This window comes from Sceloporus undulatus, chromosome 6 (assembly GCF_019175285.1).
Source record: "Sceloporus undulatus isolate JIND9_A2432 ecotype Alabama chromosome 6, SceUnd_v1.1, whole genome shotgun sequence".
Classification (NCBI taxonomy): Eukaryota; Metazoa; Chordata; class Lepidosauria; order Squamata; family Phrynosomatidae; genus Sceloporus; species Sceloporus undulatus.
Genome location: NC_056527.1, coordinates 39,633,906 through 39,660,340, shown reverse-complemented (window position 1 = coordinate 39,660,340; position 26,435 = coordinate 39,633,906). Strand labels below are relative to the sequence as shown.

At 39.5% G+C, this 26,435-nt stretch overlaps 1 long non-coding RNA gene across 2 annotated transcripts; it reads right to left on the bottom strand.

Moving 5' to 3' along the window:
- Window positions 1-1,322: 1,322 nt before the first annotated feature.
- Window positions 1,323-16,158, bottom strand: LOC121935443. 2 transcript variants are annotated; one of them, XR_006104796.1, is made up of 3 exons: window positions 16,020-16,158; window positions 8,819-8,943; window positions 1,323-2,228 (listed from the first exon to the last, which is right to left on the bottom strand). It is a non-coding gene; the product is annotated as an uncharacterized LOC121935443 (long non-coding RNA). The 2 variants fall into 2 exon arrangements; XR_006104795.1 differs by lacking the exon at window positions 1,323-2,228 and adding an exon at window positions 5,881-6,628.
- Between the last annotated feature and the right edge of the window lie 10,277 nt (window positions 16,159-26,435).

Below are 26,435 nucleotides of genomic sequence, written 5' to 3'. Positions count from 1 at the left end.
GTGTGTGTGGGGGGGGGAATTCAACTGTTAAAGGTATCATCAACTTTTAAGAGCATTGTGAGAACTATATTTGTCCAAGCAGAAAGATTTGTGGCTGAAAAAGGAATACTGGTGCAGCTGGGCAACTGTATTAATAACAGAGAGAGAGTTGGGGGAAATCATAGTTTCATAAGAAGATTCTTATTATATTTTTGGAACTTCCTTTGACATCATATTGACATCAGTAGGAAGCCCTGCCTCTAGATTAAGATCAGTTCACTGGCTGAGGCTCTTGTCTGGTAATGATCAGATGTACACCTACAGTATTGTTGATTGTATCCCATCATTTTCAGCTTTCAGTGTTCTGATTCTATCATCTCAGCAGTTAGACATTAGCCTGTATTTGCTTTTTAAATGTTGCAAGACGAGATCTGGACTGTATCAACAAATCATAATATTGACTCACCACACCCCCGTGCTTACAAACCAAAGGGGGCCAAAATCCACCCCCACCCCCTTATTCTCTATTCAGAAAAGGTGATAATAGTCAATCATATTAGCTATTTATGGGAACTGACCATCAATATCACAGTCTTACTTTGAAGTCAGTTTACTAAATTGTTATTGCCTCCTGCAGAGACACAATGATTGGATGTTGAGTGGATTGAAAAAGGATATTTGCAGTTAAGCTTTGCTTGCTCAGAAAGCATCTGATTTATAAACATACTCCTAAAATGAAAAATGCATAGAGGCTTTCAAAAAGTTAGGTGCTGCAGCTGTCAGGCAGTTGGACTGTTACCTGGGGCATCTTCACACTAAACAATTATAGTGCAATGATTGCACTTTATCCACCCTATGGAGTCCTGGAATTTGCACTTTAAGGAGGAACATTTCCGATACTCAGCCAGAAAAATCTAGTGCCACACCAAACTACAAACCATAGGATGTTGCCATGGTAATTAAAATAGAATCAAAATGCTACAATTTTCTAATGTGTAAAGGGTCCTGTTTAATATAGGGCAAGAATACAGCATATAAATCACTTCCTGAGATCTTCTCCAGTCTTCTCTAACTGCACTGAGCATTGATGGATAGTAATCAGCTGTCTTCCACTAGGATTCCAAAACAGTTGTTGTGTGCCTTCAAGTCATTTCTGTCTTATGGTGACCCTAAGGTGAACCTATCACAGGGTTTTCTTGGCAAGATTTGTTCAGAAAGGGGGGTGTCTGCCATTGCCATTCTCTGAGGCTGAGAGAGTGTGACTCGTCCAAGGTCACCTAGTGGATTTCTATGGCTGAGTGTGGATTTGAACACTGGTCTCCACAGTCATATTCCAACCCTAAAGCTACTACATCACACTGGCTCTCCAAGCCAAAAACAAGCAATGATTTAAATATTAATATTCTCTGTAATTTGGAAATCAATGGTCTGCTGAGCAGGTTGGTAGCCACACCCTTGATGCTGGCTGTATGCCAGCTAAAAAATCATCCTAGCACATGCTTCAAATATTCATGTGGATGGACTTGTAGTGTAATATCCTCAGAGAATGGGAGCTGTCTTTCATTTAAGTTAATCAGCCTTTACTGATCTTGTCAGTGAGCACCTGTTAAAAGCACCAGATTATCCAAGGATACAGTCACTGAGAGCCATGAAGAGCCAAGCAACACAGTCGGAAAACTACTGGCCCAGAATAAATCTACCTGATCTCTTCAAATGACAGTAAACAGAGGGTGGTTTCTTCCTTCTGTAACTCTGGTGGTAAACGCACTCTAGATTTACATCTGAATTTTACAGGAGCTAACCAAGGTGCCAAGTCTATAAAGGCAATAGTGTCCAGCACTCTGGATAGTTCATAAACCCAGAATGGATTCACTGTTCCACATACATGGATCTTCCAGCCTCCACTGAACTGAACATTACAAATGTAATATGCAATTTGCCCAGTCAAGTTAGGTCTGTTCTCAGATTTACCAAATGACACTTGAAATACTTTGTCATGTTTAGCTGGGACCACTTGCATACAGGCAAGGTTTCTTTCACCTTGGCATTGTATCCTCACCAGAAGATTCCCAGAGCTAATCACACCATGTCTTCCATTCTTTTTTTATGAGCACTTCACTCAGTCAGCTGTCAGTTTGAAAGGGGAAACCATTTAATTTCACCTCAATGATTTTTCTGTTTAATACGTGTGCTGACAAAGAGCTGGTCCGGTGTGTTTGTAAGCTTATATTCTTCCAAAGATGAAGATGCTAAAGAGAAAGAAAGAAATGCTCAGAAAATTCGAAAGAGGGTTATTAATAAATAATGGCTCAATAACTCATGGAGTTCAATAGCTCAGTAGCTCATCCAGGAGTCTGTGCTTGACTAAAAACAGCTCAAAATTTCAAAGCCCTTTTAAATTTACAGAGTACTTTTAACTGTAAAGATGATACAAAGCTGAGAGCAAGGCAAAGATCAACACAACTGAAGTTTTACAAGAATGGGAGCTTCTAGTTACTCTGAAGCTGAGTCAATATTTGGCACAAAGGACACATTCTGTTAGGAACTAGTAATAGCCCAAGGCTTGCAAAGTAGCAATACTTCTTGACTTCAAGGCTGAGTGTTAATTATCTCTAGCCCTGGGCTTCTCAACTCATGACAAATTTTTAAAGAATTTAGGAAAGAGCCACACACAGAGGGAAGCATGCAGAAGATATAAATGTGGAATAATTGAGTTAGGTTTGCATGCTTAACCATGTCTTAGGAATAAGTTGGTTGATAAAGTATTCAGGGAAATAACATGTATATATTCACTGAGGGTAGGATAGGATAGCGCAATACTCAAACCACTACACCATGCTGTTTCCCAATAAAACCACTTGTAAATCTTTTCTCAAGTACAGTTAACAGTTTGGTAATTTGGGGGAAGGTACCCTCTTCCCATAGTTTACCCTCTGAAAGAATTAAGAAGTAAAGTTCAACCAGTTATAGTTTGTTTCTACATTTATGCTAGTATTAAGGAACTGCAGAAATATCTTGTTCACAGCACTGACACTCTCTCCAATTGCCAAACAAAAACACAGCCAGATGCTGTTGATCATAATTTATTCTCTCACACTGATGCTTGTACACATAGGCAGAAGCTTTCAGTGTAAATGCAATTCAATTTGCAATCTTAAGAATGGGGGGGGGGATCTATTGAGCGCAACATGACTGTATTAGTGAAAGCAAAAACTTAAGTTAGTTTGTGGAAGAGGAAGTGCTTGTCGAGTGCATATCCATCAAAACAGATAGACAGAAATACAGAAAAGAAATCTGGTGTTGTTCTAACAAGCTGTGACACCCAGGTTTCCCACCATTCTAGCAGTTTTCCACATGTGATGTTTCTCTTAGATTTTAAAATCAAGCATTCAGATCTCCCCATTTCCACCTTTATTCAGACCCTGGAAAAGAGAAGGCTGTGCTGTTGAGGGTGGGGAGAGAGTAAGTTCACATCAACACCTAAGATGGCTTTCTTGTTTAGTAGTGTTTATTCTGCTGTCCAGTTTTGGCCTTCTGCTCACACCTTCCCATTCACAAACATTCACACATCGAACTCACACAAAGCTGATTGACTGTTGCTTACCTAAGATATGCATAATGGACAACCTTTCCATGTTTCCACATATAATAGTAATACCATTGCCAGCAAGAGAAACTAAAAGGAAGACTGCTAGAGTCACAACATTATTTTCCCCCCTGCCATCTATGCATACCGCAGCATTGGAGATCTTCAGAATATGTTTGTGTCTTTGCAGAACCATTACATGAAAGAAAGGAAGGCAAGAGAGAGGTGGGGTGGGGAAATACAAACTATTAAAAAAAAGCACATACACTGCTGCTGACACTGTTGTGACAGCCAGCAGTATCAGCGGCAGTCAATTATCTTCACAAATGCCTCGTGTGCTAATGAGACTCACAAAAATCACCAGACTTTTCTGGCAAGGAGAAAAGATCAGTTTCATTGCTTGCAGAACTAATTCAGTGTACAAAAGTGAAGGCTCCACCATCGTTGCCTCTTTTACTGCTCCTTTTGTAAAGGCTTTTGATGTCCACTGAAGAGTTGGGTCTGTGTTTGGGGCTCTTCATCTCCAGTTCATTGCCTGTCATTAACATACATATCCATATGAAAAGTTTGGTAAGTCACTAACAGCTGTCCAGAATGGAGGGCTGGGGAAAGAACCGATTCCTTCTCAAAATGCTGACAATACTATTTAGCTCTTTTTGGCAATGATATACCTAACTTTTTAAAGCTGCCTTTCACTCAAAAAGCAACTAGGCATAATACTACATTCAAACACGTTTGTGGTTTTCATTTCGAAGCAGTCATTCGCTGTATTCAGAAGAGGCCCAGAGTGGCCAAGAGCAAAAGGAACTCCATCATTCATTATACAACACACACAAAATTACTTTCCAAGTGTAGCTTTTGACTATTTCAAATAAACCTGCGTATTCAGTCCAGAGCAGAGAGAAAGCCAGCAGCAGATGCTCTCCAAGATTATTTTATGCTAAACACTTGGCCAGAATTATGAGACCTCACAGTTCACAGTCAGCGACTGGTGGTAACAAAAGACATGTCAAATGACATTTGATGAAAGTTTGGCCATAACTGATTTGTAAATGTATGTGTATGAAAGAAACAAGAGTTATGCTCCAAGAATCTAGCTGCTCTTCTGGGGAAACTTTTTAGGAAGGATATTGCTAGTCAAAAAAATAAATAAATTGCAGACAAAATTAAGCCCTTTTCACAGTTTTAAAAGTATTGATCAGAGAATTTATAGGTATAGACTTAACTTTAGCTAGATCATGCAAAAGCAAAGCATACTGAATAAGTTTAGGGGTGAACAATTATTTCAAGGATCACATTCATCACATATATTCTTTTCTTTTTTTTAAAAGAGTTTTCAAAACACCAGTGGAACCAAATTCACCAGCAAGTAAAAGATGCAGGTTTAGTCAGCCAGCTATGAACTTTGTATTTTAAAAAAATCTTTCCTTTTTTATTCATTGGGAATCAGATATATCCCATTGAGGTGGAGAGTTTCCCTTTGCAGAGTTCAAACTGCATACTTGGCTTGGAATTTAGGTTTTGTGCTCCCCGTTCCATCTCAGAAATAATGCTTTGATTGATAAATGCTTTCCCACCCAACCTTCACTGCTCTATGGAGTTCATGACCCTTGAGCTGTAATTTACAATACATTGCACCCAAGGTTTTCCAAGTCTTAGTTGGAAAACCAGGGTAGATGAATCTGTGTCAATTATCAAGAGCCTGACATAGTCTTACAAGGATTTTTTTTTATCAGAAGCAAAATGCCCAGCAGGCTATCAACCACCAGTTCTGGAAAGGTTTTATTCGTGTCCTGATCCTCCCACCATGCAAAAACAGCTTGTGCTGCATAAAAACAGAGAGTTTAATCCCACTTGTTGCTGCTTTCTTTTCTTTTCTTTTGACAAAGTTCCCAATCTCTTTTCCCCCCCTTTCTTTTCTTGGAGCATCTCTTCTATCAACCAGTTTAAAACACACACACACATATATATCCCCTCAAACCCTTGAAAATCACACTTCTATCTATTTTGATTTGAAAATTAAATCTTATTTATTATGCATCCTGTTTGTTGTCTTCGAAGGAGCTGAGCATTCATTTTAAAGGAGGCCAGAATGACTTCTTAAACACATTTCTCTCTTTGCTGCAATTAAACAAAGTGGAACTGTGATTAGTCCACCGCAGGGGGGAAAGAAAAAGACACCCTTGAATCAAAATGGGGGGACCTGACTGTGCATTATGGCCTCACAATGCAGGAGTTTATTGCTGAAACCTGCTTTTCGCCTTGCACAGCAAACCATGGGAACTTCAGTCAGGTGGAAAAATGATTCTCTTCTCTGAGCTGAAGCAGCTTTAAGGATCATAAGAACAGCTGAAGCCACTAAAGCTCTTCCCAGTAACTGAGACATTTAGGATAATCTTTATGAAAGCTTTACATGAGCTTTGGGGTTTGTTTTTTTTTTTGTTTTGTTTTTTTTGTGGTGGTGGTTGTTGAAGGCAGAAGTAGAGTTAATGATGAGTAGTAGCAGGCTGCTACTACTGTGGCTGTTCTTTCTCTTCCTCTCTCTCTAAATCTAAGCCAAAAGCGCCTGTTTAAGTGAAGTGCCACCTCCCTTCCAGCCCTTGGGAAACCACTCAAGGGGATTGGGTTGGCTGTGTGTGTGTGTGTGCATGAGACATAATGAAAACAATTTTACGCTGTGGAGGGAGGCATCGGGCAATTACTGATGTAACAGCCACCTGCAGAAGCGAGTCCTCGGTTGGAGCATTGGGCTATTCATGAATATTTTATGGTGTGATGTTATGCTGAATAGCCAGGGCAGGTGAAGGGGGCTGAAGAGGGGTGTAATAAGTAACTCTGCTGGAGACTGTGTAACAGTTCTGTTTCTCTGCAGTGGTCCATAGTGTTCACACCAAGAAGAATTCTCAGCCTGCCCAGGACTCCACCACAGCAGCTGAAGCCGAGGAAAGATGATGTGACAAGTCGTGGTGGGCGCTCTTCAAAATCTGTTGTCTGCCAATTTTACACATGATGTTCACCTCAAAGAGCCTCCCGCATCAATCTTGTCCAATTTAATTGGATCGCCTAAGCGGTGGATAAGGATTAAATGAGAATTTTGTAATGGAGAAAACGTGTTCTCACTCTTTAATCCGTTAAGGATTTTATAAGGTTGGAAACACAAAGGGGGTGGGGGGAGGAGTTAAAAGTACTTCCTGAAAAGTCATTATAACTGCTACTTTAAAAAATATATATACATACTTGTTTTACCAGGCTTGGATGCCATTAATGTTTGTCCAACCTCTGATCACCACCCTTTTAATTCTAGAACATTTTAAAAACTTTTTTTGGTCCATTTCATATCATGATTATAATATTAAAAATAATAAGAACCGTTATAATAAATGACTCTGTCTTGTACAGGCTATGGTTTATACCTCTCTAAAATCTTTCTGTGCAAAAAGGCAATGATGATCAAAACTTCCATAATTCAATTGCCAGTGTTTAAATAGTGACCCTAATGGTGAGCCTCCATGCATATGCATACACATGTTCATGTTTGTGTGTTGATGCAAAAAAAAAAAAACCTACCCCTTTCTTTTTGTGAAAACACTGATTTTAAGTAGAACCTGGATCCCAGAAAAATACTAGAAAACAGAAGTAATACTTAATAAAATTATTGAAAATGTAAATGTAAAATTTCATTTCTCCACGTTCATATCTCTTGCTGCATTTGCAGTTTAACTCACACATAGTTGATTTTGGAAGGACAATAAGAAATGATATTTCACACAAATGTCTCATGCATAGCTTTCAACTCCCTAGAAAGCATAGGTAATGTTGGGAGCTGTAGTTCAGCAAAGTCTAGAGGACTGACCAGCCTCCACATTAGTATGCTAGCATGCTACACACGAACCCAGCAGCCTGAAGCTTGTAATGCCATAACACGAGGATTGAAAAACTGGAATCCTGTTTGTGATATTGTTGTTTCTGTTATTGTGTGCCTTCAAGTCATTTCTGACTTACAGTAACTCTTAAGGCAAATCTATCATGGGGTTTCCTTGGCAAGATTTGGAAGGGGTTTGCCTTGGTCTTTCTCTGAGGCTGAGGGAGTGTGACTTGCCCAATGGGTTTCTATGGTGGGGATTGGAACCCTGGTATCTAGAGTCACAGAATAGTCCAACACTCAAACCACTACAACACACTGTCTGTATGTTTGTGACCTATGTGCATGTATGTCTCCTTTTGGACATTGAGAGTGAGCATGGTGTAGTGATTAGAGCATTGGACTATGACTCTGGAGACCAGGTTTCAAATCCTGGTTTAGCCACTGGGTAGCCTTGGGCAAGTCACACCCTCTCTGCCTCAGAGGATGGCAAACCCCTCCCTGAACATATCTTGGCAAGAAAACCCCATGATAGGTTTGCCTTAGGGTTGCTATAAGTTTGAATTGACTTGAAGACATAAACAACAGCACAACAACATATTCCTTAGCCCTTTGCACTCCATACACAACCTCCTCACATAGCAGCTGCCAAGATGCAGAGATGCAATGCTGCAGCCATTCATTGACTGGGGGAGGGGAGTGACTCTGGAGACCGAAGCTCCATCCATAATACAGAAATAATCTGGTTTGACACCACTTTAATGGCCATGGCTCAATGCTATGGAATTCTGGGAATTATAGTTGGCTGTGGCACCAGAGCTTTGCTCAGGAACTTCACAGCTGCCAGGTGGGAAGAGAATGGCAGACCTGCACATGTGTAGTACTGCAATACAAATGCACAATTCAGCTGCCCAGCCCATATGCATACATAGGACCAGGCAAAGAAAACATTTCTATATCTGTTAATAAAATAATAATTTTCAGTCTTCTGCAAAGGCTATTTAACCTATCTTCACTTTAACATTTTTGTACTGAACCAAAGGAAAAATTTGCCATTGAAAATTAACAGCCTGCCCTCACACATGCATGCACACACACAAAGGATGGAAATCCTTGGTAGTTGATGACATTGGTAGTTTGAAACTAGGTGCAGAAATTACAATGGAAGATAGAAAACAAATATTCCTTCCCTTTATTTGAACATCCCAAATATTGTGGGGAATGTATTCTGCAGAGAACATGTTTTTAATTGTCTTCTCTGGAATAAACAGGTTTCCTGGATAGGAACAGTATTTACTGGGCAGAAAAAAAACCTCTTATGCACAGAAAACAGTGGTGTGTGTGTGTGTGTGTGTGTGTGCAAGATTTTAAAAAAATTAAAATATACTCACATTTTTTCCTTGACAGAATAATTCATCCACACCACTATGAGATACTCAAAAACTGGGGGGACATGTATCAAAATTCTCACTGATCCAACTGGGTTTCCTGATTGCTGGGAAACCCATTTCTCAATCTAAAAACCAAAATGACAAATATTTGTTCCTACACATCCACATCATATCACAGTTTCCTAAACCAAGTATGGATTTCTTCAGGTCTCTGTCCTGAAGAAAGTGTGATTTCAGTGGTGTCACTAGGGTTGGTGCCATTGACACCATGCAGAATCCTTAGTAACATTTTGTTGTTCTTGTTGTACTAATGCTACTCATAAATCTTAATTCCCATATATCATTGGATGTAATGGCAACAGTTGTGACATAAACAATTAGCAATATTAAGATTATACTTTTAAATTACACTATCATATGCACAACCTAAATATATTTATATTTGCATAACTTCATGTGGTTAAAGTGAAAATTTGGTAAGATGTGATGTTTTCTAAGAAATTTTTTTAAAGGATTTTTTTAAATTTATTAAAAATACCAAAGGCCTCTCCTTTTCCCTCCCTCTACTCATACCATCTCTTCCACTGAGCTCCAGCATTTTAAAGGTATACAAGAGAATGCCGCAACCTGTTTCTGCCAAATGGCAGATGTCTGAGAATTAGGGCTTTTTCACATGGGGAAAATTGGAAGGTTATACTGGTCACAATGCAGAGTCATTCAAGGCATTAGGCACAATTTTAATAATAATAATAATAATAATAATAATAATAATTTGTTTTATTTATATACTGATATTCCAAAGATCATAGTGGTGAACAGCAAGTAAGCTAATTAGCAAGCAATTTTGCAGTTGCTTTTCAGATGATGCTATGTGCAAATCGGTCAGACTCCAGACAGAAAGTGAGGGGAATCAGGAAATAAGCATTTTCGCAAAACTACCGTATTTGCATTTCCATTTCATTTGCGAATTCATTCTCATCTTGTAATAGCAGCCGTCTGAAAACCAAGACCCCAATCCTCCCTGTTCCCAAATTTCCAGGGTTCCTTGCTGTGCCAAGGAGAGGGAGAAAGCCTTATTCTTAAAGGGATAGACAAAAACACCTCTTTTCCTTGCATGGTTGGTTTCTTGCTTTTACAGCAGGGAATAGCTGGTGAGAGATGGCAGAGGGAGAGGACATTTTGGAATTCCTCCTGTAGAGGAGGGAGAAATGGAGGACATGTCTTGGAAAAGGAGAGCATCTGGGGGTGTCAGCCCTTGCTGGAATCAGGCACGTTTATGGACCAGCCCCATCCTCTTTCTCTTTAGTGTGTGTGTTTGTGTGTGGTTTTAAGGGAGTTTGCAAAGGGAAACCTCAGCGTTCCTTCCTCTGAAACAGCTTCTGGGGCAAAGAGGATTTTGCTCTTCGTTTCCCTTCCCTCTCTGTAGCACGTGTGTATGCACTTTTGGAAATGATAGTTTGGAGCATGCACATTTGTCCTCATCTATCTGAAACCCAAATTCACTTTCAACCCACTTTCTTGCCTAGATAATGTGCTTTTAACCCCATGTTGTGTTCTGTGTGTAATAAGCATTAGTGAATTGGCTTGCTTTTCCATGATGCCAACACTTTAACTATTTTCGGCATGGAAGCACATAGGTCCCTGTATGATAAAGTCCTCTGTGATGTCACTGCACCCTTAGGGTATCCCTTGATTTAGCCTTCACTCCCTGCAGCCCATACAACTATATATTAGCTCAAATTAAGTAGAGGAATTTCCAAAATGGATGGCAAGTGATTCAGCCAACTTTAAACCATTGCGCTTTGGCACTTTCTTTAGGAATGAAGCTCTGGCCAGTGAGTCAATAACCAATTTCCTTTGCACATCACAGTGTACACAGAGAGATATTTTGCTAATAAGTTTTTCAGAACAACTACTGATTTGTAAAACCCAAAGAACTATTGTGTAATATGCCTCTGTGTTCTGTTTTGTATCAGATTTCACCAAAATCTCATTCTTCTAAGTGTTTCAGTACCTTCCAATCTGAATTTGAGTTCTTGATTCACTGATTTAATTGTGCATATTCATTTGTCTCTACAGAATGTCCAAAAGCTAGGATGGGGTTCCATTTGGACACACAACTATTACTTTAAAGATTCCTTGGTTGAAAAGTAAAAACGTGATGGAAAAGGCAGTGTATTTTTTAATTAATTTTATTAGACAATTATAAAACATACATAATTTTTCCATACACACATACAGTAACAATAAATAACAACAAACAACAATTAACCACTAACATTGAATAATAATAATAATAATAATAATAATAATAATAATAATAATAATAGGATTTATTTATATGCCGCCCAATCACTGGGAATCCGTGAGGCTTACAACAGAGGGGATAATAGACGGTTCCCTGCCCTCAGGCTTACGATCTAAAAAGGCATGACACAAAAGGAGAAGGGAATGGTGAGGGGAGGGGATTAGGTCCAGCATTCTTCTCTCCCTCTGAGGCCTGGACCAAGGCAGATGGACTGGAGGGAGGGGTCTTTTTCTTAATCGAGGCCAGGCCTGATGGTGTTGGGCTGGTCCTTTCACTCCTTCCAGGCCAGGAGATGACAGTTGGAAGGAGGGAGGGGAGGGCTCTTCCTCTTCAGGCCTGATGGCGTTGGGCCTGTCCTTTCACTCCCTCCCAGGCCAGAAGATGATAGTTGAAAGGAGGCAGGGGAGTAAATTATATTTACACTTCTTCCTTTACATTTATCACCTTTCATTAAACAATCAACATCTCATTAATGATTCACTACAGATTAGCCACCAGATTTCACCACATCCTCATTCCTCATATCCTTCCTCTTCACTTCCCTACCAAATTTACCAATCCTTCACTACCCCACAGTGTATTTGATTATCTAAGTGTAAAAAATAGTCCGAGAAACCCTAGAATAACCATTGTAAATCTATACTGAGACATTTTAATTTTTAAGAACAATCTCTATAGGCTCTTTGTTAGCCTTTCACACCATTTTATTACTTGAACAAAGAGGAGGGGGGAATTAATGATATTTTACTTTTCCATCCAAACAACATTCTTATAATGATGATGTGAAATCTTCTTGTTTGTGATATTCCCATCTCCTATTTCTATTACTTTCAGTACTACTTGCAAACAGTAGTGCATTCAGAACAGTAGTATCAGCTCACTTTCTTTCCTTAAAGGAAAGAACTTTGAAGACATAGAATGAATTTGTCATATAAGCTGTCTAGTTACAAATCTATAAGTACAATAAATATTCTAAGGGCACAGAAGCAAGCACATAGACTGCTAAAAATTGCCAGCAATAGTAGCTCTTTTAAATCCTTTTAAAAAGGCCTGCCACATCTCCTCAGAAACCAAAAACTCTGCCAAACTCATCTTGATGCCATTCATCCCTCACACTCAGATAAATAAATTTAAATCCCCACCTGGGCAGGTGAATGTGCCTAAAGGTGCATTCCAAGATAGATGGCCATCAAAACCAGCTGAGATGAACTGCTGCACCGATTACCTATTAATTAGAGTTCAATTGTCCATGACAAAGCCTTCTGAAAGCACTACCACTTTTCTTTACTCTTCCACCTTTACTGCAGTCTTCTGGAATCAAAGAGATGTTGAAAGAAGCAACTGCTAACATTAGAGTTGTTTAGTTTTGCTAGATTGCAATGCCATGCAATCCACATAACTTCAAGTGTTACCCAAGAAATATCTACTCAGAATTCCCTCTGATTTCAGTTAGGTTTATTCCTAAGTAAGTAGGTATAAGAGGGCAGCCTAATTTTACTTTATAAAGACTGGCTTATGAAAACAGCCATCAATTAGTCCAATCCAAAGGATCAATTTTGGCATGATCAAAAAATGCAGTTAGCTTTATTGGTGGACTGATCCAGAAAAATCACCTTGTGGAGAGCACATCTGTTTCAGGAAAGCTGCATTTCCCCATCACTCAAAGTGTAATTTTTTTTGCCATTTGGAGAGTGCAGTTCTTTCTCCAGCTGGAGCAGCCATTGCTATTTGCAGTGAGTGGGCCATCACAAACATTGCAGGAATATAATGCCACAGACATGACTAATGGCATGTAACATTATTTCCCCATAGCCATTTTTGTGTCTTTATTTTAACTTTTTTTTTTAATTGAGATTTTCAGTCTTTAGCAAATGTGTCCTTCCAAACTGAGGCAGGAGTGCTCAGTCACTGCTAGTTGAAAAAGAAAAGCATGAATCAGAAAAGTTAATGTCCCTTATCAAAATGTCTCAACATTTAATGAACTGGTGAAAACTACATGGAGAATGACATTCTTTCAGGAATGAATATGCCAGGCCTCTTGAGTCTATGAAGAACCAGTATAGTGTCATGTTTAAAGGGTAGGTGGGAGATCCATTTAAGCCCAGGATACACACTGTTGTTGCTGTGTGTCTTCAAGTCATTACATCTGATGGCAATGAGAACTTCTCACTGGATGTTCTTGATAAGTTTCTTTGGAGGGGAGGAGTTACCATTGCCTGTTGCCATCCTCTACGGTTAAGAGAGTATGACTTATCGAAGGTCATCCACAGTGGTGTCACTAGGGTTGGTGTCACCTGATGCTGTAACTCATGCTGTCATCCCCCCCATTCCTGTCATCCCCCCCACTCCTCCTTTTAAAAAAAAACCTTTAAAAATTAAAAATTAATATTTGAATTTTTTATTTTTAAAAAAACCTTCTGGGGCGTCTCCTTTCTCCTCCCAGTGAGCCTCACCTACTTATACCATCTCTTCAACATATAAAAGAGATACAGGAGAATGCCACAGCCCATTTCTGCCAAAGTGCAGATGTCTGAAGGAGTGGTGTCACCCCATTAGGGTGTGTCACCTACTGTGGTCTGCACCTCTGTAGTGATGCCACCCTGTGGGTTTACATGACCGAGCGGGGATTCAAACCCAGTTCTCCAGAATCATAGTCCAACCCTCAATCTACTACACCACACTGGCTCTCTAGTTTCTGTGTAATCATCCAGCTACATGCCAGGGAGAATGTGGCCAAAGCCAAAAGCAGAGTCGGGCTAAAATAACATCCTTTCCTGTCCCTTATCTGCCTCACAGCATGCCTTCTTATCCCTGTTTCTTTCTCATCCCATCACTTGTCTCTCCCCACCTTCCTTTCTCTCTTTCCTTTCTGGCATTACAAAAAGGAAAGCTTTCTTCTTATTTCACAGAAAGCAATAGAAGCAGTCTCAGAATGCAGGAAAGGCACTCTTCTTTCACTGTGAGGTCACTGTGGAAATGTAAACATGGATTGGTATGGACAGGAGGGTGGTTGAGAGGAGGGGTAGCCTGAGGTGAGCTCTGGTACTCTTGGTGAGAAAACCTGGTAGGCTGGATGCAGCCTATTGTTTAGAGTTCTACAACATTTGCACATAGATGGTGGAAACTTTTATTCAAAACCTTGCTCAGCTAATGACTACTATTAAGGCTGCTGCCACACTTCAGAATTCCTGCAGTTTGAGATCACTTTAACTGCTATGGCACAGTGCGAGTGAATCCTGGAATGTGTAGTTTGTTGTGACACCATAGCTCTTTGACATAGAAAGCTGAATATCTCGCAAAGCTACAAAACACAGAATTCCATAGCATTCAGCCATGGAAGTTAGTGGTGTCAAACTGCATTAATTCTGCAGTGTAGATGCAGTCTAAGGTATTTTTGACCAGTCATCTCAGCCAGCTGCCTAACTGGGCTGTAATGAAAAGGTCAGATAACATTTTATGTAAGTATGTAGAGAGATTTTGTAGCACCTTTGAGACTAACTTGAAAGAAAGAAGTTGACATCATGAGCTTTCATAGACTTAAGTTTACCTTCACAGATGCATTTGGCTGAGTGGAAAGCTACGGACAAACCTATATATGTCCTTGGTGTGTGAGACTATCTTTGATTTTCTTGTAATGTTACCTGATCAGCAGCATCGCATTTCCTCAGGGCCAAAACATGAGCCCAGAGAATGGCTGGGGGCAAGGACTAGAAAAAGAAAGAGAACCCATTTAGCCAGAAGTTATTGAGGGGAAGAAGTAAGAATACAAGGAAGAGATAAAGATAGTAAATAGGTAACCAGGGTAAAGATAAATACATGCAGGATAAATAGATGCAGAAGGAGTGGAGAGAACGGAAGAGAAGGGGGGATTTTTAACCAGGCATTGCAGGGGGTGGGGAGATAAAGAAAGAGGATGAGAAAGAGGATGAGGAAGAGAAAAATGTGAAATCAAGAGTTAAAAGAGAGAGAAATCAAATGCCTCAGTAAAGGTAAGGGAGAAAGATAATTGTATCACACATTTGCTAATACTGTAATGATACAGTTCAACTATCGTTTGCACCACACAAGGAAAATCTGTGAAGCAAAACCCCTCACTGCATAAATTCATTCTCTAGGACTGGATGTTGCTGGTCAAAACACTGTCCTGTGAGCCACTTGCTGTGATTGATGATGATGATGAGGCACATATACAGCACCAGTTCCTGGCACATTGGAGGCGGGGAGGGGGGGGACACCAGTCTACAAGATCAGATAGTTTGGGAGACATTGTCTCCTAAGGACTGGCTAACATACTGCTGTGACCATAAAGGGGTTACAAATAGCATTATCATACTCCACAAACTGGACATTTCGTCATAATCTGGAAAGCCTTGTCAGCATTTAAATAAAGGACATTAAGCTGGGACCCAAGGTGGTGTAGTGGTTTGAATGTTGAACTATGAATCTGGAGACCAGGATTCAATTCCCAGTTCAGCTATGAAACCTACTGGGTGAGCTTAGGCAAGTCCCACACTCTCAGTCTCAGGGAAGGCAATAACAAACCTCCTCTGAACAAATCATGCCAAGAAAACCCCATGATAGGTTCACCTTAGGGTTACCATAAGTTGGAAACATGACTTGAAGGCACACAACACACACACACACACACACACACCAGTCTACAAATAGATTTTATTTGGAAAAATCTTATTTTAAAAAGATTATCTGATCATGATGTGACTAATCTACAGAATATTCAGGGAAGGTAGTTATACTAAACTTATAGTTAAGGATGCAGGTGCTGAAAAAAAAAGTCACTGCCCCAGCCTTCCTCAACTTCCCTTCCCCAGACAGAAGCCTCTGAAAAGAAAAGAAACAATGGGGCTAGGAAGGGCCTTAAAGCAAAATCCTCACCTTTAAAGCAGGAGTTCACTCTGTGCTCTTATGTAAAACTGCAATAACGAATCTGCATCATTAAGCAAGGCTTTCATATTGTTTCCATTACATTGAGAAGGCTCTTGTCTAAAATGAAACATAGGCAAGCCTGGCTATAGCCGTGGCTGATACTGAAATGGCAAAGAACCAGAGTGTCTTTTTCTTAACGAAAGGACACGTAATTAATCCAGAAAACAAAAATGATTGACAAGCACCAGCCGGGGAAAAAAAGAATGTACTGACTGACCCTGGCTATGGCATAAGTGCTCTGTGTCACTGCTGATCCACACAGAATAACTGCTGTCTGAATTGCCTGTCCTTTGAAGCAAAATGCCACATAGAGACAGACTCGAAATAAGATCATTATTACAGTTACACTTTTAATTAAGATGCTGGCACAATCAGTTCCATACATGAATCCAAAGAAGGTGATATTGGAACAACATTCGATCTAAGGACTTCAGGAATGATCTGCCACCCAATTTAAATGAGAAACATCTTTGGACAAAAATGGGTCTCAGATTTTGCATATTTGTAAGAAGCCCTTTACCAAAGATTGGAAAATTACTAGAAATGATTTAGCAGGTTTAGTGAACTGCTAGTGAGCTCAGATATCCAATCAATTTATGTTAATCTTGGGTACGGGGGCTTTTGAATATGCTGGGGGCATGTTAACTTAATCATTAAGTTACTGTATATACTCAGCTATAAGTCAACCATGTATAAATCAAAGGCAAGTTTGGGGGACAAAATTATGGATTTTGATATGACCCATGGATAAGTCCAGGGTGAAACTTGGGGGGACATAACAAAGGATGTAAAGGACAGAGCAAAGGGAAACAATGCCAAAGAATTTACAAAATTCCACTAGGCATAACTGTGCTCACCCTAAAGGATGGATAAATGGATGAGAAGGGAATTGTGGTAAATTGTCACTGTGCAATGTGGGAGGGAGGTGACCAGACACAGGCGAGGCTATGAAAATGCACACATGTCAAAAAGGATGAAAAGGCAAAGCAAAGAAACTGGCAACTACATTAGCAGTGATTATAGCCTTTAACTTTAGTGTGATAACTTTGCCTGATTTTAACCCAGAAGAGCTGGCAAACATACACAGTTGTCTTATTCAAATCCTTCAAAGCCTGATTCATCTCAGCATTCTTTTGAGAAGAAGAACCAAAGAACTGCCACCACCACAGTTTTTCCACCCAGACATTCAAAAAGGTCAGAAGCATTGCTGCAGGAGAAAAAGTAGAGGGTGTTGATGCTTTCTTTAGGTGCTCCCAGGTTGAACTAAGCTCTCACCTTTCACAACTCTACTCAGAGAAGGGGATGGTTCCTTTTTTCTTTTGGATGAAAATTAAAGTACAGTACCGGCTAAGTCTCCATTATCTGAAATACTTGGAACCAGAAGTGTTTTGGATTTTGGAATGCTTGAATATATTTAATGAGGTATCTTGGAGATGGGACTCAAGTCTAAACATAACATTAATGTTTCATATACACCTTATACACATAACCTGAGGGCAATTTTATACATAATATTTTTAATATTTTTGTGCATGAAATAAAGTTTGTGTATATTGAAACATCAGAAGGCAAAGATGTCAATAGTTCAGCCACTTATTAAAAAGTTTTGAGTTTTGGAGAATTTCAGATATTGGAATTCCAGATAAGGGAAACTCAGCCTGTACTTACATTGACCCATGGATATGTCAACTCCTATATTTTTAGATCCATTTTTTAAAAATAAAATGTCTAGACCTATACGTGAGTATATATAGTAGGAGCCATAACACTGATGAACAAAAAATAGCATAGTTGACAAATAGTTTACTTTATTGCCCCCAAATGGCACATTTTGTATCTGGCTCCTTCTAAGTGATCCTTAAAAGTTTAAATTGCTCTCCCCAGGGAATGGTGAGATTTCTAGTCTCCAGCACCTAGAAATTTCCAGTTTGGAGAAGAGTGTTGTCGTTGTTTTTCACAGTATAATATTATAGCACTGATTCCACTTTAGCTGCTATGACTGCATCCTATATAATCCTAAGCTTTGTAGTTTAGTGAGGTCCTAGAGATCTCTGGCTAAATTTTCCAAATATCCCCCTAAAGTGAAAACTCCAGTATTCCATAGAATATTGCCATAGCTCTTAAAGTGGAATCATACCACTATATAATGCAAAATGGCTCTGATGTTAGACTGGTATCTAACAAACTATGCAATCCAGTTTTCCACTAATCTTCTGCATCTCTTTTCTTCTCTCAACTCCACCCACCCCATGAACATGTACGCTTTTCACTTACACTCCAAATGTCATGGATTGTTTAAGAGGCAATGGCTTAAAATATTAATAATGTCAAAATGCCTTTGGAAAATCTATACATATACTTTAAAAGAAATTACCAGAAGAACAACCATAAGACATTAGTCATTATACTCAAAGAGACAATGCTATTACTTGTGTTGTTGTTTTTGACCTTTAATTCCATTCACACACTTACAGAGGTAATTCACTGCAGGTAACTGCATTACTTTTATTTGCTACTGCCCAACTCATTACACATATGTAGTGATGGATGGCTGTCAGTAGGTCTCCTTTTATTTATCAAATCATGAAGCTTTGGTGCATCTCATAAGAAATATTTCAGTAGTCAATCAAACTTGTTGATATTCAGTTGGTCCTATTTTTAGGAATAAAATATCTGTGTTAAAGAAAGAAAGCATTTGACCATCATCAGTGGTGGCTGGCCACTTCCATGTCAGAGAGGAAGCAAATCTGCTCTGGACTTTTATTTGAACTTGGAAGGAGCTGTCCATGGTGCTGAGCCAATTTTGAATATAGGTTCCTGTATTTTGGATAGCTTATTCAAAGTTCAGACCTATGTGAATTTACCACCCTACTGACATAAATGCACTGACATAGAAGTCATTCCCTTCATTCTATAGCTTATCATGACATATCTTGGAATACAGATTAATGGAATACGTTATCTGCATGGCACCAGGCTATGATGTGCATGTGACTTCAAATCACCTGTTGACTTATTGCAACCTCATCAATTTAATAGGGTTTTCTTAGAGATTCAGAACTCATTTTGCCTGTTCCTCTCTCTAAATGTAGTGCATTACACTGTTAGCTGGCAGTTTCTTATCAAAATAATAAACAGTGGACCCTGCTTAGTTTCTAAGATCAGATGGTATCTGATAGCTTTAGCAAATTTATGCTGAATGATGTGCATATCTTATAAAAATTTCCATTAGTTTTGCAAACACAGTGGGCCTTCCACATATGGTGTATGAGTGCAGAATCTCCATGAAAGTGGGAAAATGGCAAATAAAAACACTATTATTTTTACCTCTCTATGAATTTCTAGGTATTCCAGCACAACTTTATGGTCAACATCTGCCAGATGTTGACCATAGAACCATGCTGGAGAACCTACAAATGCCCAGAGAAGTGTTTATTAATCTACACTTAATAAAATGCAATTAAAAGAATATTTTAACAACCTAATTAAGTTTAAAAGAATACAGTTTAAAACATTCTGCCTTAAAAGCCTGATGAGCTACAAATGTTTTCTGCCTGACAACAGAAGGACAACAAGGAGGGGACCATTCTAGTCACTCTCAAATGAGCATTCCAGAATATAGGGGCAGCCATTGCAAAAACATTCTCGCACATCCCACCAACTATGCTTATGATGATGATGGGAATGAGAGAAGTAGGTCCTGGATGCTTGCCATACACAGTGCTGTGGAAGATGGCCTTGGCTTTGGTGGCCTCCCATGGGAGGAGACCAGGATCCCTCATGGGTGGCGCTACATGCCATGATGTCACATGTGGGAGCAGAGCCACAGGTAAATATAAGGTCTGGCAACTCCTCCATGTGCAGTGTGCCCCACCTCCTGTCCTTGCTACCAGGGCTGGGTTAGAATTTTCCCCCTTTTGACAAGGTTGTTTTGTTTTTATTTTGTTTGCCTACCCCTACACTGTACTTTGGGGAACTAGGAATAATTGGCATAGGTGGTGGTCTAAGTGGTTAGTACACCACCTAGCAGGCAGTGGGGGAGAATGTAACCATTTCAGTGTACACATGGCACCCCGTTTGGTGTGGGGTATGGCTCTGGAACCATCTCACTTGGGCTCTGTGCCCTGGTAATGGAGAAGGACTCTACCCATGAGATGGAACTGGGGTTTTGCTCACACTTGTACAGTTATATGGCTTGAATGGGAATGCCTAGGTTTGCCTTCCTGCAAATGACTGGCCAGGGAACAGTCCAGCCCAATGAACTGACTCCTAGGGTCAAGTGTTTCAGCAAGGGAAGGCTGGGGAGTTAGTCAATGGATAACACCTGGCCTCAGTGAGCCCATGCCAGCTTGCTCCCCCTATTGTGGAAGTGTTAACAAATGTCAATAAAGTTACCCTTGTTTTACCTAGCTTCTTGTGTCTGGTCTCATTATTCCATGGTAGGTCATCAAGGGTGTCTCCTGATGATCTCTCAGCCCAGGCAGATTAATATGGGGAGATATAGCCTGAAGAAGAAGAGCCCTTCCTCCTTGCCAACTGTCATCTTCTGGTCTGGAGGGAGTGAAAAGACAGGCCTAATGCCATCAGGCCCGGCCTCAATTAAGAAGCAGAGCCCTTCCTCCAGTCTATCTGCCTTGGTCCAGGCCTCAGAGGGAGAGAAGAACAGCTGGACCTGATCCCCTTCCCCACCACCATTCCCTTCTCCTTTTGTGTCTTGTCTTTTTAGATTGTAAGCCTGAGGGCAGAGAACCGTCTAATTAAAATATTAATTCTAAGCCACTCTGAGAGCCTTTAGGGCTGAAGGGCAGGTATAAATACTGTAAATAAATAAATAAATAAATAAATAAATAAATAAATAAAGTAGTCCTCCAGATAGCCTAGGCCCCCGTTTAATAACACTGGTTTTTTTTCTTTTTCAAAAAATTATCTCTAGAATCTCATGCTAAACCAGTTGGCTCCTGTGCTCAGAAAGATCACCCACCCCTATAGACATGCTAGTCAGTTTGACAATTTGAGAGGTGGTAAGCTTCCATCTCCTCCTTCTCTCTCCATCTCCTCTTCCTCCCAAGAAAATTTTAAAATTTTCTTGGTGTTTTAAAAACACGTTCTAGATCCTTTACCATAATGGAGGATGCTCCTGTTCAGAGAAAGAGGAATTATCTTTCTCTGAACAGGAGCATCCTCCATTACATGTTGACCAAAGGCATTATCATTTTGCTTGGAACACAATACAGTATTCCAGATAATTGCAAGGAAAAGGGAGTATGTAGCCCAGAATATTGAATGATTGCCAAAAACATCAGTTGGATCCTTTAAAAACAGCTGGAAATATAGCATATATACCACCACCTTCCAATACATTTAATAGGGCTGCAAAAAATTAGCACAGAAAGTAGAATGAAAATTGAGACGTAACTGAAGAAGGCTTGTAGTAAGAGTACATCAGGATAGTGAGAGTCTAATCAGGAAATGCTGTGTGCACACACATGCACGCACATGTGTGTGCGTAAGCAAGAGATAGGTACTCATGAAAAACTTAGAAATAGAAACATAATGGAGAAATGTCATTAAAATAATTACTTGTGAAATCTCACTCATGTACCTTGGTTTATTATAGCTTATTGCTAGAAAACAACATTGGTACTATCCATAACTGGATTTGCATAATTTGATGCTGCAGTTAAAAATTGTAACGTGAGAGAAAGTGTACAGACCACAAGAAGGTTCTTTTCTATATTCTTTCTATATTTTCCCAAGGCAGGAATGGGAAGATCATGGCAGGGGGTGGGGGTGGGGTAGGTTTTGCTATATGAAGTAGCAATGATGAAAGAAGGTCACTGGCTCATCTAAGGAAGAAGGATCGGAAACAATTGGTTATTTGATATACTGCATTACCTGAGTGGTGTTTAAAGGAGCTGAGGTGGTTCACCGATATAGTTTGGAGTAAGCTTTCAGGGAAAATCACAGAAAGCAGTGAGAGTAAAAACTATTTCAGCAGCATCACTCTGACCATAAAATAGCACATAGTTGACCAAGTGTCTTTTTTATTCTATGCTTATTTTTCTGTGTCTCATTTTCTATGTCTATGAGCACTGTCTCTTACCTTTTATGTCTGAAAGTACAATAATCTAAAGCAACAGCTGGACTTCCAAATGTTAGCTTTCCCAGAAAGCCCAGGAAAAGTGACTCCGTTTTTTCTTCCAGAGTATGTGAGCTGCCTGTTGTACATCTGTATTATAAAGTAAGGCTACAATTCATTTTAATGATGGTACATTGAAAGAACTTCTCTGTGGGGAACTTAATGAACTAGCAATTGGCTCAAAATATAGGAGATAATACCAACGACACAGAGAGAAAACTATCACTTTTAGCATTTGAGAACCTGAGTGATAAATGACAGGTGGGCTCCACATCGATATAACAAGTCAACTGCACAGAAAAATGTATAATAACTAAACTTTGAAAAGGCATTGAGGGAGCAAGGGTGCAACTACACGCTACACACCGGTGTATCTGACAAAAGATTAATGGCTGCTTTTCTTGAATAAAATCAGCTTTGAGAGGATTTAGAATGGAGACGATTCGTGTGTGTGTTAGTAAAACTGTAAGTAAATGCTTCACCTCTTTCCAAGACCTTTACCTCTCCCCAAGAACTTGAACTATAAGTTCATAGAACATATTTGCCTAAATCCAATCCCAAACTAGGCATGCTTGAGACAATTAAAATAAGAGACCTTAATCTTTCAACTAACATTACAGAAGATGTTCAGAGATGTAGTCCACCTTTTCTGAGTTCTGTCTAATACTACACTGGATTTACATCATTTGAGATTTTTCTGTTTCTTTCTGTGATCGTGTAAGACACGTATAGGAATTGGAAAACTTGCAGTAAAGATAAGTTGTAATATAGTGGTTCTCTGGTTAGACCAGGACTAGAGAGGCCATATTTCCAAACCCAGTCAGCCATGAAGCTCACTGAAAGGGCTGGGATCACTCAGCCTAACCTACCTCACAATGCTGTATTGAGGATAAAATTAGAGCAAGAGAGAGAACAATGTATACCACCCTGAACTCTTTACAGGAAGAGTGGCATGAAATGGAATACACAAATAATACTGAATCAAATGGTCAATGCACATTACAATGGCATGCATCTAGGCAAGGCCGTTATCATTTTACTTATTTGTTCACTAATCATGTGAACTTATCCTGAAATTTTACAGGAAAAGCTATTTCTGATGGGAACAGCTCTTTTTAGATGGACATTGAGAATGACTATATACCAGGATTCCACACAGGATGGGACAGTTCACACTAGGAAATCTAATCTGTGACAAATTCTAAACCATAGATGGAACCACAAAATGGTGTTTTGAACCTGTCAGATTTGCAGACTTAAATTATTTTACAGAAAATATAAAACTTTTTCTTTGCTTTCAGTTATGAAGCTTTTAATTCAGTTTTAGAAGTATCTGTATTACAGAGATAATCAGTTGGTGTAAGAGAATAAATACAATTAATACTGTTATTTTGATATATATCTGCAAAGTGTAGATGGTGTACATAGCAACCTGAATCTGTCACATGCTATGCTTAATTGCTAGAAAGGACCCTGGACTTAAGACACCATCTTAGAAATTTAGGGCAAAGACTCTTATGAAATCTAGAAAGCAGGGAGATTAATTTCCATATCTAAGTATAAAGAAGAAAATGCTGTGAAAATGCTGGTGTTTGTTGCTTCAGGGAAATAATTGATGTTGTCTAGACAGTAATTATTCTACAATTTAAGGCACGTGTTGTAAAAATGTTAGACAGTCACTGAAGTGGTACTGGACAAGTTATATGATCTGTTAGCTCCCCCTCCCCTGCCATGTAAACCTAAGTCCCCCAAGCAAGTTAAAGCATGCTCCAAAAATCTTGGGTAGACAAAATGAAGTGAATGAAAAGAAAGAAGAAGAAAAAGAGTAAAAGTAAATTAATCTTCCTGTGGTGAATCACACAGGAGGAAATGCCCAGGAGTTGTTATTTTGTGATAACAACCCAAGATAAATGAGCAGCCAGTATGTAAAGCTCTGATGAAGGACATGCAAAAAAGACAATGGCTTCCCATTTTTAAGTTAATCAGTACCCAAGTGATAGAGTTTTGAAAAATATGAAAATGGATTAATCAAGAGCTCCAGAAAAGAAGAGGGATTTTATTTCCCCCACGTGGAGATGAAATATACATAACATAATAAAGGGTTGCTGTCATCTATCTGAAGGAAGAGCACCTGGAAGATTAAAGCTGTGGACATAACATTAACAAAGTACAGACCACACTGAATTAATGAGCATGGGAGATAGACATTCAGTGGAGTCTTAATTTATTTTCCTTTTCGAGCTCATCCTTTAAGAAAATGACAGTGTCTTCTTATCGATTTTACACTCAGAGATCAATCAGAATTGCCCTGACTCAGACAAAATTTACAACGCTCTTGACTCTGCCTGGAGCACCTAGGCCTAAACAGACATCACAAGGAAGCTATAGATCATGTTTGTATGTAGAGCCTGACATGCTTAAAAATAAGCTAATCTGTAGTGGAATTTCCTTCTTTTTGACAAGTCGCTCTGCCCAGCTCTTTAGCCCTTTGTTATGAATTTCTCCCCCAGTTCCCCTATTAATTATAACATGTGTAGAGGATTCATGTGTTTAGGCCCTCGGGGAGGTCATCTGCTCTGCAGTTTTAGATAAAATATAAACTAACAGATCACTCCTACTTAAACAATGTGAAATGTCACTTTGATGCACTCCATAAAAAACCTAGAGGTGTTCCATCAAGAGCTATGATCAATTCTGACAAGCCAACAATATCAGAGCTAAATGATGGGCCTGCACATTCCTAAACAGCCCTTGGTGGAAATTGCTATATCCGGAAGCTCTTTTGTGCAAGTAACTAGCTGTATTAAATGCAATAATTACAGAAAAGACACTGACTGTGATGCTCAGGCAGTTGTTGGATAAGCTCACTTGTTTCCACACTGCCATTTATCTTGTAACAGGGGATTGCTTCTGTGCTGACTTTATACACTAGGGAATGGAATATAGATCCTCTGCATTAAAAAGATGGGATTCCAGTTCTCGGGATAGCTTCCCATGCAACATTTTTGGTAATATAGTATGGCTCCTATTAATCAGTTCTTTGGCCTTAAAATAAATCATACAGAAGAGTTAGGGAACCTACTTTTCTTTCAAAGAAGAGAAAATACTAGTACGCTCAAGTTGCTTTCACAGTTTTTACAGAGCAAACTTTGGATTAATATTGAGTTATATGCAAAAGATAGCCACAAACTATCATGTCTCCTTTGTATGTGTAGGATTCACAATCTAGTTTTTCAGATATGCACACACATGTGATACCATAAGAGGTCCTCAGAGAGGTTTTATTGCATATTTTATAGATCTGAATTTTATACATTCACTTATTCATTTAAAATAATTGTATCACACATCTGTTCTACTAGCTACCCACAAATATCTATTAACTTAGGGCCAGAGCCACTGGGTAGGAAAGAGAGGCCTGAGTCCGCTCTGGCCAGAAGCAGGTCTTAACTCCATTGATCGCACAACCTGCTCCAAAGTGCTCAAAGAGCTGACTGGTGCTTCCAGGAGCCAGATTATCCTGGCTCCTTTTTGCTCCTGTCCAAAAGACCAGAGCACAGCCTCAGCCCAGCTTCTAGTTGTTTTGGAGACATGCATCATCTAATTGGCATGCCTCCAAAGCAGCCGGAAGTCACTTATTTCTGCCCATGTGTTTCGCTCCTTAGAGATGCAAACACTCAAGAAAATATTAAACAAATTAGTTTCACTTTGTTCTTTGACATCCATACTTTTTTTGCTATCAAACAATGAGTCACGCTTTCCCTGGGTGATGCTTTAAATGCAACTGTGACTTGCAGGGTTTCATTTAGAATTCTCAGCCAGAAAGCTCTAGTGTCTTACCAAGCTACAGACCCCAGGATTACATAGCCTGTTGTCATGGCAGTTAAAATGGAATCATAATGCTTTAGGTGTAGTGTGAAAGAGCTCCAAGAAAGCCCTTAAATCATGACAGAACCCTTTGTGAGTCCTCCTTTGAGACACAAGAGATTTCCTTTGGTGAGCATCCAGCCAACTGACTCTCCACTGGTGTTTTGTGAACCAACGGTACTATTAAATGTGAAGTCGAAGGCTTTCATGGCCAGCATCCATAGTTTTTTTTTGTGGTTTTTCAGGCTATGTGGCCATGTTCTAGAAGGGTTTCTTCCTGACAGATGCTGGCGAAACGTCAGGAAGAAACTCTTCTAGAACATGGCCACATAGCCCGAAAAAACCACAAAAAACTATAG